Consider the following 12911-nt stretch of genomic DNA (forward strand, 5'->3'; position numbering starts at 1 on the left):
TACATTGTCGTTGCAAAGGTTTGAAATCTGTCCTGGTTTTCTTCCAGTGGCTGAAAATAGAGTTTTACTCGGATTGCACATGTCCCCTATCAAATGAAAATATCTGTAAAAAAGAAAGAAAAGAAGAAAATTATGAAAGGATCCGATTATGTGATTCCATTTGATTAACCCTACGAAGCTGAAGCTCTCCTAAGGCCATTTTCTCGGGCATGCAAGCAAGTCTTTTATACCAAGACCAATTGATACGTAGGCAAAAGCAGAAATACAAGGCGTGGTTACAAATTGAAGATGGTGGCAATAACGGTAGTCTGAGCAGAATTCATGAAGTGGAGTCTGTTAATAACTAATAAATAAATTTCTAACTAAAGAAATCTTTGAGAGTCATGTTTAAAAAATGAACTAGAAAACCAAGGAGAAACTAAAAGACATAAAAATTTAGAACAGCGGAAAAAAAGAAAAACAATTTTATTTACGGCAAAATTAAGTCCTTGGACTATCATGAAAGCGTAGAGGATATATTCTCGTATTGGGTGGAGTTGCGAGAGAGATGCGACGTCAACAAAGCGTCCATGAAGACGTTTAAACAAAGCGTCCTGAAAACTCATCAAATCACTCGCGACCACGCAGGGAATGAAAAGTAAGCAAATTCTGTTTATATGACTGTCAGTAAAACGGCTTTTGGCAAAGTAAGGTTGATATTTTTACCTTTTATAGAACGTTTTCTTGATTAGTTGAATCAAGCCAAGATCGACAACTGTATTAAATATCGTGACGTCACGCGGCGTAATATCCTTGGGGTTTTCTGCCTGTGGCAAAGCTATAGGAGGATCACGATACAAAGTCTAATTACCTTGTTACTCTCAATGAAAGCTGGCATTTCTGGGGGCAAATCCCTTTCGTCGTAAGTATCATGACCAAAATGTAAGGAAACTGTTTGAGATTCATAAGGAGGGGGATCTTCATATATAACGATGCTTTTTATCCCAGTCCTGGTCTCTGCCGTCGGCGTAGTTTCTTTTAATTCTTGTGGTGGACGAGCTCTGAGGATGCAAAAATGTATTGTCCTAAAAATACGAACATACGAAAGAAAGCTTGGGTATACGTAACAGGGCTGGTGCAGTGGTGAGAGCATGCACTAGCTCACCGTTCACAGACGTGGCTCGGGTTCGATTCCCTTACTTACTCATTGTCAAATTTGGGTTGAATTTGTTGGTTCTCTAATCAGCTCCAAGAGGCCTTTCCCCGGGTACTCCGGTTTTTTCATCCCCTCAAATGCCAATGTTTGATTTGATCTAAGTTAAATTGATTTCATTTCTATTTTCAGTGTCCCCAATATTAGAATACTTGACACTTAAATAAAGTTCATCATCATTACTAGAACAAAGGCATAACTTTAATTTGTCCTCATTTATGAAAAGTTTTGGGCAAGCCGGAGTTTATAATTATATAATTAGCCCACACAAATTTATTAGATGCTAGGGCAGACGAGTCTTGGAATGACGTTGATCAGCATGTAATAAATCACTTTGGACATATTTGTAGTTTTCAGGCATCACCCATTTATTTGTTAGTATAAGCCCGCAAATGAAGATTGACTATGTTAAGAGAATTAATATGCAAGAAAATAACCAATATATAGGTCGATTTAATTTGCTTCATTGCTTATTTGTTTTTGACAAGCCAATGTTTAACGTATTTGCCTGCTAATTGAAGATTCTTTCTTTTAAGTATTTTAGTTACCAAGTAATAAAGTCGCTGGCTTGTCTTGTATCTGCATTTTCGTTTTGATTGGCCACACAAAAACGCAAAAGAAAAACCGCAAAGAGAATAGAGATAAAATAACTGAAAATTACTGACGAAATCTCTGTGTTATCAGCGGGCAATGTTTTTGGAAGCAGAGTTGAAGTAAAGTTTCTTAAAAGGGAACAAACCTGTATCGACGACAAAGGCATATCGATCCTGCTAGGATCAAGCAAAAAGAGACAACTATGGGTAGAACTAGACAAAGAGATAAAGACGAATATGATTTTAGTCAACTTTACAAATTTCCGCACTGCAATGTACAGAAACCGGTAAATTCTCAGCTTTCGACATTGTCGAAGTCTGGTTCAATGTAAATTAATGAGGTTACGTAACATCGTGTTAGAAGAAGTTCAGAAGGCAAGGTACATCAAGGCCCGCAAGCCAAAAGTTCCTTTCTTGTGATGAAATTTTTGGGTCGATGCTTTAATCTTACCTAAGAACAGAGTTTCATTCAGAGGTGCTTTTGTGAGTGGCGCATCGTTAAAAATATCATTGAATTTTGTATGAAATTGTTGTCCTGCAAGAACAAATAGGAAGACCATGAGCCGAGTGCAAAAGGTTTACGTTTTATCGAAACATTGAAAAAGGCAAGTGTTGCCATTCTTACCATTCTGGCATCCATATAAAGCAATGCGTATACAGGCCACTTCCCAACGTGTCGTTTGGGATGGATGCGAATAAAATATGCCCAAGAGTCGTTCAAAGATACGTTGGTGGCATGGATGTCAGTGTTGGACAAAAGCTGTAGACAGAAATTAGAGAAGAAACATATGATCAAACAACCAAAAAACTCCAATTGGATTTCAAGAATGCTACATACAGGCTTTGTTTAAGAGGATCCTTGAGTCTCCCAGAGCAAACACCTATTTTTAGCTTTTATGTGATATTACAGTTTCCCAAAAAGCAAAAAAAAAAAAAAAAAAAAAAAACAAAACAAAACAAAAAAACCAACTATTAAATTGGAAGTTGCAATACGAAATCTTTTAATACCGGACAAAAAGAGTGGAAACTTTCACCCTTTTTCGAACTTTTGGAAAGTGACCTGAAAACAAGGGAGTCAATGATCCCCCCCCCCCCCCCCAACCCAACCATTAGTGGTACAGCTCGCATTACGTGTGAGAAGTGGTTACGTGTGAGAAGTGGCTGTAAAAAGCGTCACGTCAGAAACAACACTGTTCAAGTCGATTTTTTTTTTGTTTTTCGAGTTAGTTTCGCGGCAAAGGAGCGAAAAAGCAAAAGTTTATCAATTAAATGAAAGAAAAAAAGTTAACATCAGAGGAGATGTGCCAGTTCTTCGAAAAACGTGGCTATCCTGTCTCTGTGGTCAAAGCGGGCCATCATCGCGCCCAACAATTTGATCGACAGTCAGCACTACAAACGTCACAAAAAGATAAGAATGACAGAATTCCATTCACCCTCACTTTCCATCCTCATAATCACGCAGTCAAAAGCATCATTCTTAGTAATTTTAAATTACTCCAAAATGATCCCGAGACTGGCAGAATCTTTTCGCAACCTCCACTTATTTCATTCAAACGCGACAAAAACGTAGGCAACTTTTTAGTTAGAAGCGCGCTCAAAACTAACGAGCAACCCGGCACTTTCAAATGCGCGCGCTCACGATGCAAAACTTGTCTTTTCATTGTTAACACTAGCAAGATATCGGGACCTAAGCGATCTGTTAAGATCACCGATCGTTTCACATGTACCTCCGCAAATGTCATTTATTGCATAGCCTGCACGTTATGCAATAAATTATACATTGGTGAGACAGGTAGACGACTAGGTGACCGATTCCGCGAACACCTTCGCGATGTTGAGAAGAATGACAAGGATGCATCCAAGCCAGTCGCTCGCCATTTTAATCTGCCTAACCACTCCAAAAAACACATGGCTATCTGCGGCCTTTCCCTACATCTAGGTACGACGGAAAGCCGCAAGAATCTGGAACAAAAATTCATCTTTCAAATCGGCACCCTTAATCCTCACGGTATTAACGAACGCTTTTCATTTAACTAATATATTCCTATTTTTCACGTTGCCATGTTACCACCAATAGCGTAGCTCCTACTCTACTATAAAAACTACACGTAACCCATAATCCCTTGATTCGCTCTGACGAAGGGCTAACGCTCGAAACGTCAGCTTTTAGAATCTCTGTACGGTGGCCAATTTACATTATCAACTCCGTTGATAAAACCAAATTTTTGTATACTACTTCCCCACCGACGCAGCACCACAGTAACGTTAAAGCACTTGTTTATTTTGTTTTGTCTAACCAAGCTTTTTCTTTTTTATTTATTTATTTTATTTTTATATTTTACTGTTTTGGGACGTTGTTCTTGAAGACGCTGTGGTAATGTTCCTAAGACGACGTCAAGGCTGGATAGAGTGATTCACGGCGAAATGTACTCGAAAGCCTAATTTTCGCTGAAAAGCGAGTCCCTGAGCTGTCTTTAATTCCAACAAAAAGAGCATAGCCTGTGTTGCTCACTGTCTGATCAGGTTCCTGAAAGCCTTATCGTTTCGGCACCAATAAGAGAGATTTTCTTTACATTTCCAAACCCGAACAGTTGTCCGCCGATACTTGCAATTGTGCTCGTCTTTTCGAATACGGGACTGAAATTAAGGATCCTGCCCTCTTGCAGTTGACACTTACCCCTCCACAGTTGAATCCTGTTCGTGAAAACATACATGGTCTGTGAGGAAAGTATTATATTTTCAAGGATCAGATCCGATTGTGGGTAAGTGGCACTTTCACGGGGGTAAGATCCATATTTTCAGTCCCGTAGTAGAAACGACGAGCACAAGGATCAGCGGAATGAAGCGGATACAGTTTCTACTGTGGTGCTGAGTCGGCGGGGAAGTAGTAATCATCAATTCCACAAAAAAAAAAAAAAAAAAAAAAACAGAAAGAAAAAGAACAGAGATGAGAAACTTGTCCAAAACTCTTGAATTAGTCTTTAGGAACTCTTTACTTTTGCGAAAAAAAAGGGGGTATTTTGCGGCGTTTTGAGCCATTTTGGAGCTCGAAACACAAAACCTTGCTCAATCCATAAAAGATCTCAGATCGGAACTCACATCGCAAACTTGTCGGATTTGTCAGCGTCAAATTGCAACTTTTTTTTTCAAAAAATGGCATTTTTGTTAGCACTTACCTCTTGTGCCACTCCATTTTCATAATCCATCCAGCCTCTTGCAGAATCATTACTGGTAGACACAACATAGCTTTGAACCCACAAGTCATTTCCATCGATGTCAACTCCCTCAGATTCAATCACTTTAAAGTTAGTTAACATTTCTGAAAAAAAAAAAGGAGGGCTCAAATTCACATGAGATCACGTGGCACTTGTGAAGGATTTGAGTGGGGGGATACATAACAGTTTTGTAAGACAAGGAAAGGATGTATTAGCTAGGGGTAGAGGGACGTACACACCTGCAAACCAAGAAGAAATAGACATAAAATTAAGGGGGATGAAATAGGAGAGACAACTGTAAAACAGAGACAAAACCTGAAACAGTAGGATGAGTTGGGATTAAGCTGGAAGTTTATAAGGAAAAAAAGAAGCGGGGATCCAGAAAAAGTGAAAGAAGTAAGAGATAAAGGAGAGGAAAGGACGCATAGGAAGGGAATGAAGAACGAATGATAGGCGCAAGGAGAAGAAGAGAGACAGAGAGGGAGACAGTGAGGAAATATGAGATATGGAATATGTATAAGTATGATGGTGATGAGTTATCGGTAAGAGACCACCACGAGTTCTAGTAGCTAAATGTTTAGAGCACTTCAGTAACTAGTGGGCAAGTAATCATCAACATCATGAAGGATAAGAGATAATAGCACTGGGAGAAGCTGTAGTGTGATGGAAGAGGAAGAACCGGTGGATGCAGCAAGTAAAGAAAATGGAAGAATGGGGTGAAGATAATAATCTTTATTCAAGTGTCAAGTCTTCAAGCGCTGGGAAAATAATTGGGGAGACCAAAAACAGAATAAACTAAATTAGTAAGTCAAATCAAATCAAACATTGGTTTTTTAAGGAAGGGGCAAAGCGGAGTACCCGGAGAAAAACCTCTAGGAGCAGAGTAGAGAACCAACAAACTCATGCTTTTAAAATTTATTCAGAAATGTACAAAGGCTTGAAACAAAAAAAAGAAATCGGAAAAGTTTTAGGCCTTTGTACTTTTCTAAATGAAATTTGAAAGCAAGAGTTCGACGTCATTAGCGGAAAACGGCATATATTAGACTTATTAAAAGGGTGTATACCCACCAAAATACACTTGAATAAACGGGATGGAATCACTTAAGCTTTCCGAAGCGCACCACGCATCAGCATATGATCCTATCCTTTTCATACCAATGCGACCGCGGAAGGCTGGGTAATTGTTGTTTAGCTGTGTGGATGACGTCATGTACTTATCTGGAATGCGATTGGTGCCTGGCAGTTTAACACCCAGCTCTTTAACACTGCATCCTGGAATTGAACGGAATTATCAATTATTGTGTCAAGTTCGTGGCTGTAATAGAGCAGATGGTAAACTTGAAGCCCGGTTAATGAAGAAGCGATTTCTTTATGGATGAAGGTTTGGCCATACTCGAAAAATTATCAAAACAAAAATCGAGAAATGGGAGAAGCTTTTGCCATACATTAGCTCGTCGGATGGGTGCCTTGCGTGTGCCCCTTTTTAGTTTTTAGTCTTAAGTCGTAATTAACAATGTAATGTGTCATAAATATCTTACAGAGACTATAGACAGCCCAAGTTCGCGTCACTAAAGAGCGTGTAATAATTAATTACAAGTGGGAAGATGACCTTTGAGTGCAAGCGGTGTTGCGTTACAGGCAGCCGTTGAGAATATAACGCGTTATAAGACTTTGTATGGGAAATAAAATACCGTCGATTATGAAGCCTAAAAAACGCTCAATTTAACGTTGATTCAATAAATGAATAAAACTGACTCACCTCTGGTGTATTCTTGTGCGTTTTGGTGCTTATTTTACCGTTTCGGGAATTCCGTGTTTTCACTGTTCTAAGACAAAGTCAAGGCTGCACATTAAGATTTCGACCGTAGTCAGCTCATAGGCGGTTTGCGCCTCGAAAATCCATCCCAGCCGCGATTTATTTAACGCAAAGCTAAAGCCCCATCATTTGCGAACCTCGGTGAATGTTTCGTCGTCAAAAATCCCCACGCACTTGGCTGAAAATGAGCATTTTCTGATTCCGATTCAACGATAGCTTAACAACGCACAAGAATACACCAGAGGTGAGTTAAATTCTCAACGGCTGCCTGTAACGCAACACCGCTTTCATTCGAAGGTCATCTTCCCACTTGTAATTAATTATTACACGCTCTCTAGTAAGGCGAACTTAGGCTGCTTATGCAGAGACAAACACATACAGTGCATTTTTACCTTTTGACACACCCATCCGAAAAATTGGTTTTTGCCCTTGGCGGGAATGGAACCCACGGTATGTGTTTGTCTCTGTAAGATAGTCTATACCTTTCATTTGCCTCGAAATTTCTCACTTTATGTGTCATAAGACACCAGAGAAACCACCGGGGGTCATTTTCTGACAAGTGGTATAAAGAAATGGTTTCCTGTTATATAGGCGAAGAAATCGATGTAAGGTATAATATTAATCGTTCGAAAAAGTGAAACTACAGCGAAAGACTAGCCAAGCATCTGGTGCATTTTCTCCTCTCTACACCTCTTGAATCTACTTCCATTGTTGCTGTAGAAAGCTATTTTTTGCTAGCCCCCAGCAGTGCTATTTGAGATCGTGACCCGCCATGCTGGTATAAGCGGTGTTTCAAGTGCTAGTCGCCTTGATGCACAAAGGTAGATATCACACTAAGTTGTTTAGTATTACGCTTAATTGGAGACTGCTGACCCCAAATAACGGTGAAAGCGGGCAAATTGGACGTGCGATGCTTATTAAAATGTAGAGCTTTTGTATAAATCTCTGAAATGCAACTTATTTCAACTGGTGAATGTTGAACGTATTTCGACCTTAGACACCTTAGACTTGACGAACGGCATCGATGTGGTTGCGTACCACAAAGACGCGAACTGAAACATCTGAGAACATTGCTTTGCACTATTTTTGGAGCCGATGGCGATTCACCTTTAAAGTCTGTTCAGATCAAAGCCTCACAGAATGCAACTTGTCAAGTAAGAGTAAATACATATTAATAGTACAACGTTTAGCATGCAAATCAATAATCAGTAGTACTTCCGATGATACAAAATGATCGTTCGTGTCATGGTTTGTGGTATAAACAGCCGCGAATAGTATGAAACACCGATCTTTTAACACTACTGTAAATATTAAGTATGTGGTAAACTTCGACTCACTCTCAAGCTAAACTTATTCGGATGGGGGAGGGAGGGGTCACTTTCACAATATGTTTAATTTATGGGGGTCATTTAAAAATAATTAATTGGGGGTTCGGTTTGAAAATCTTCTAAGCTTTCGCAAAACGCCCCCTCCTCCTCACAGGTAATAAACGACCAGCCCCTAGAAATAAATTGGTACTAGTGCCGTTTCAGAAACCTGAAGGATTCTGGTACTTGTAGTCAAATGGCGTCATCATGCAAATGTTCTATTGTGCTCTATTTAAACGAGCAATTTTTCCACCAGGAAAACTTGTCAACAAAAACTGACCAGTGCAAACGATGTTTTAGAAAATGAGAAATTCGCATTTTTCATAATCTCAAATTTGGTGATTTCACGACGTTGATAAGCAGAGTACCGTCCGCAAAAATACTGGCGAAAATATGTGTGCTGCAGCACGATTATGCAGTGTCCTTCTTTTTACCAATGATATTCTTGTTTTTAGGCGTTCTCGTTTACGACCACGTAGTACATATTAGAATCCCTATTACGATTAATTAATGGAGACCGTTACTAATGCGGAGAAAAGGTATTGTTATGCAAACACAGCAATACTTTCATCGAAATCGCATCTCTTACAATCTCCACTTGAACTTGTCAACCTGTCATCTTAAAAACTGATTTCGAATTCGGGGCATCGATTGGAACTCAGGTTGTGGCCACCTCAGCAACCTTGGAACCTGGACGAGCGTATGATTTAGGAAAAACTTAGCTGCGGTTCCAAATATTCTATAATTCGAGAAAAATATTCTGTCATCTCTTTAGATCAATCACAGTTGCGTATAAAATTCAGGAACGTTCTCGTGCAACGGGACATGATGCATTGTACAGACTTCAAATCGACTTCAGTGTTAAAGTTGTTCATTGTCAACAACTTCATGCCACATGCTTTGCCATTTTATTCCTTCTTATTCACGGTCAATCACCACCAACCACTTAAGTCTTAAAGCAGGCCCATTGTTAACGATAGTTCACTTGACAAAATAGCGGAACGAATGAAAATCCGCTTGTACTACACTAGGTGCATTGTTATCCCGTGATGGACTTTCAAAAAATCTGCAATAGAAATAAAATGAAATCTTCTTTGATTTGGAACATGACAACCAGTGAAGTAGTAAGGCAGACGCGATAAATTGGCTCTGAACTATAATCTCTAGCTGATTCAATATTCTATGTTGTTATGCGGTTTGAACATTTATCACGTCGGACCCTGATATAGTGAAACTTGCGAGTTGTCCTTATTTGAATTATTGGAATTGTCAGTAATTCAGTTATGCCGTTGTGGACGTCGAAGAAAGAAGTTCGACCCCACCGAGAATTCCACCACTTGGAATTCCAGCAGTAGTACTGTTCAATTCCATGAGGATTAGATCACGATGCAATATTACTATTATCATTAGGTGTCAAAGACGTACGCAAGAGTGTCAATGACAAAGCCAAAGCAATAATTACCCCCGATGTTTGTCCATTGCCCACTCAGCAAAACCAACGTGAAGGCAATTATCACTGCAGGAGGACTTTGTTTGGTGTCATGCTCCATTTTGACTGAACTTCCATCAGAGCCAAACAATCATCGCTCAGTGTTATTTCTTAAAGTGCACAGTGCCTCTTTTGGCAGCTCGGTCTGTTTTTCATGCTCACGCAAATAAGCAACGAAAAGCCATAAATAATCAGAAATAAATGAATAAATTCAGAGTGCATTCATCTGTGAAAATTCCTTATTAGCTGCTCTCCGCTTGCTCCATTGATAATGAAATGGTCCTCTGTTCTCGGAGGGAAAAATAAACGCTTCTTACGTTCAAAAGGCTACCTTGACGAGAAAAAGGTGTTGTGTTGATTTTATTAATATTGTTAAATTCTAATACAAAGGAGGTCATCTCTATTGTCTTATTGCTCTTGTCTTGATGACAAGTTGCCATGATATTGTCCAAAGTACTTGTTTGTTTTACTCTTGCCGTTAATCTTTTTTTAGACCCGAAATCCAGCTAGATGCTCGGCTTTTCATGACCAAACTTTCTTGAATTGAGGACTAAAAATTTAAGCACAGTAAAGTTTATTTTTAATCACAACGTATTCGGTAAATCAAAGACAAAGTTGCTCAGGTTCTGGATTGCTGCTCCATTTTCAAGTTTACGAAGAAAAGAGTTTGCCCCACCAAATTATTTACAACTTAGTACAATTTTAGCGGAGAGCTATGAACTCATTAGATTCTGCAATGTTTCGTGATATCTCTCAGTGGCAAAGACCATGTTCTCACCACAAGCTTTTAAACCCCGCACCTTTTTAGGATGACGGCGCAGTGACTAGAGAACAGAAAAATGATTGAGGGGTACTTCTTACTCCTCCAAGCAAGTTTTCGCCGGATTTGCTTTCATTTTTCTGCCATGGACCCAATGTTTGATGAACCGTATTAAGTTGTTGAATTAGAGTAAAATCAAAATTCCTTTTCAGGAAAATTATGGAAGATGTTGCTGCTAACTCTAGCACGCAAACATGATATCAAACATACTCAGCTTTGAATTCAAGCGCCAATCATGATCAGTTGTAAGAGGGGTCAGTCTCGAAAGACTGTGCCTTTAGTTGATTGAGAGTAAATACTTAATAGAAGTGGTACCCACTGCACTGAAAGGTAGGGTTGGAAGAAATTTTTTGAGATTTTGAAACCTCGTGTAGCTCTCAAGATTTTTGTATAAAACTAACATAAATTAAGAAATAAATAAAGCACGAAAACAATACTTTGAACAAAGCATCAGCTACGTGTACGAAGGTTGGTATTTTTAATCTCGTTCATTTGCCACAGGATGCATTGAAGAATTTGTAAACAGTTTTCTCAGCAAGAGAATTTCTTAGTTCTTGATATGTCCAGAAATGCAGGGAATTAGACATTTTAGTAAGCGTCAGGAAGTGTCCACTTGCTCTTCTTCTCAAGTTTCTGAGAATAGATGGTCTGCCAATCTCTAGAGGACACAGATGATGCCCCGATCAAATCGAAACATCCCTCCCCCCCCCCCCCCCCGGGCAAACCGCGGGCATTTGACTATCTTTTGAGCCCGGGGAGTGGGGAATTTGACCTGTGCCTGCGTGGGGTAGGGAAAATTAAACCGAAAGTGTCAGGTTTCAACTCTTTTTTTTTTCCAGGTGCTAACAGCTTTAAAACACTGTTTGGACAGAGATATAGCATTTGTGAGCGGTTGCCTTACAGAAAAAGGTCTTTAAAGTCTTTATTAAAGACGACAGCAGCCGACGACGATTGTTCTTTAGTAGGGTATGACTGACAAATCCGACGATAGGGTAGGGCATTTGAACACCATGTTGGCCCGAGGGGGAGGGAATTTAAACGATCCAATCTTCGACATCCGCCCCGGGGGGGGGGGTTGTTGTTGAAGTTTCGAGTTGATCGGCGCATAACACTGCAGCTTATGGAGAGTTGATTTTGACAGGCATCGCGAAGTGTCCCTTTAAAAGCAACGCAAAGGGGAATTATCATTTTTTCTAGTTGAATCCAGATGTAAAGTTGGAGTGACGGCGTGAAGTAGAAGTCAAAAGTAAAGAGACACTTCGTGACATGTGGTATTCATTTCTGGTAATATCTACTGATCTCGGCTCACAGTTTAGGTCTGTCCATTACTGTTTGGATTTCCATAGAACCAAGTCAACTCCTTGTTGATAATTTGTGCCATGATAAATGTCTACGGTGATCTTCAGTCTGGGGTGAGATTCAAACAAAGTCACGTCTTTTTAATTCAACCCCAGAGTTGATATTACGGTGGTGTGGTACTACTGTAACAGTACTATGTTCATTAGGTGTTTCATCTTCTGCATCGCATATCATGTTGGCATGGAAAGACGTATACAAATATGTTGAGCACCAATGACAAACCGGCCTTTGACTTTTATTGTGATCCCTGATTCTTACAATTGCTATTGCGCAATTGCATTTAGGCTAAAACTATCACATGTTGCTGTGCTCAATGATTTCGAGATATTGATCTGTTTGAGAACAAACGATCTTTCGAAGCCGAAACTTGGGGCAGAAATAACTTTTCCTTCTCAAAAAAAAAATGTTCTTCTACTCTAAACTAGGAGTTTACCTCTTTGTTTGTCTTTGTCTGCTGATGGTCTTGAAAACCAGCGAAGGTAAGACTGAGTTGAGAAATATAACACAATTGAAGAAGGAGGTCTGTTTTCAAAAAACTGGGTAACTTTTGCCCAAACGACCCCTAATGAGTTGACTTATCCAACAGCAATCGCCGTGTGCTACATAATAGCAATCAAGGATTTCCCTGTCATTTAGTTTTCAAATAAAAATGATGACCAATTTTTTATTTCGTACGGTAAGGAGAAAGAATAGTTTTACAGCGGATACCACTACGTGCAACGTTCACAAATTATTGCATAAGATTTTGGCGCCAAGCTGATTAGAATTAAAGACAAAAATTAAAAAAAAGAAGTTTAATAACATTTCTTGTCGTAACTTACAGCAGGAACAATAATAGGTTCTATATTTAAACTTTAGTTTGTTAAAAGCGGAAACTGAGCAACAAAGCTATGTGGCTTGAAATATCATTTTCTCAGAGATTTTCTGTGGTAGATGTTGAAAAGACCTAACAAAAAAAAAAAAATAATAATAATAATAATAAATTTTTGGAATGTAGGGGCCATAAACCGACAGTGTTGTTCACAAAGGAATTTCTTTGATCACAATAACGCACCGATTC

This window comes from Montipora capricornis, chromosome 7, assembly GCF_036669925.1.
Source record: "Montipora capricornis isolate CH-2021 chromosome 7, ASM3666992v2, whole genome shotgun sequence".
NCBI lineage: Eukaryota > Metazoa > Cnidaria > Anthozoa > Scleractinia > Acroporidae > Montipora > Montipora capricornis.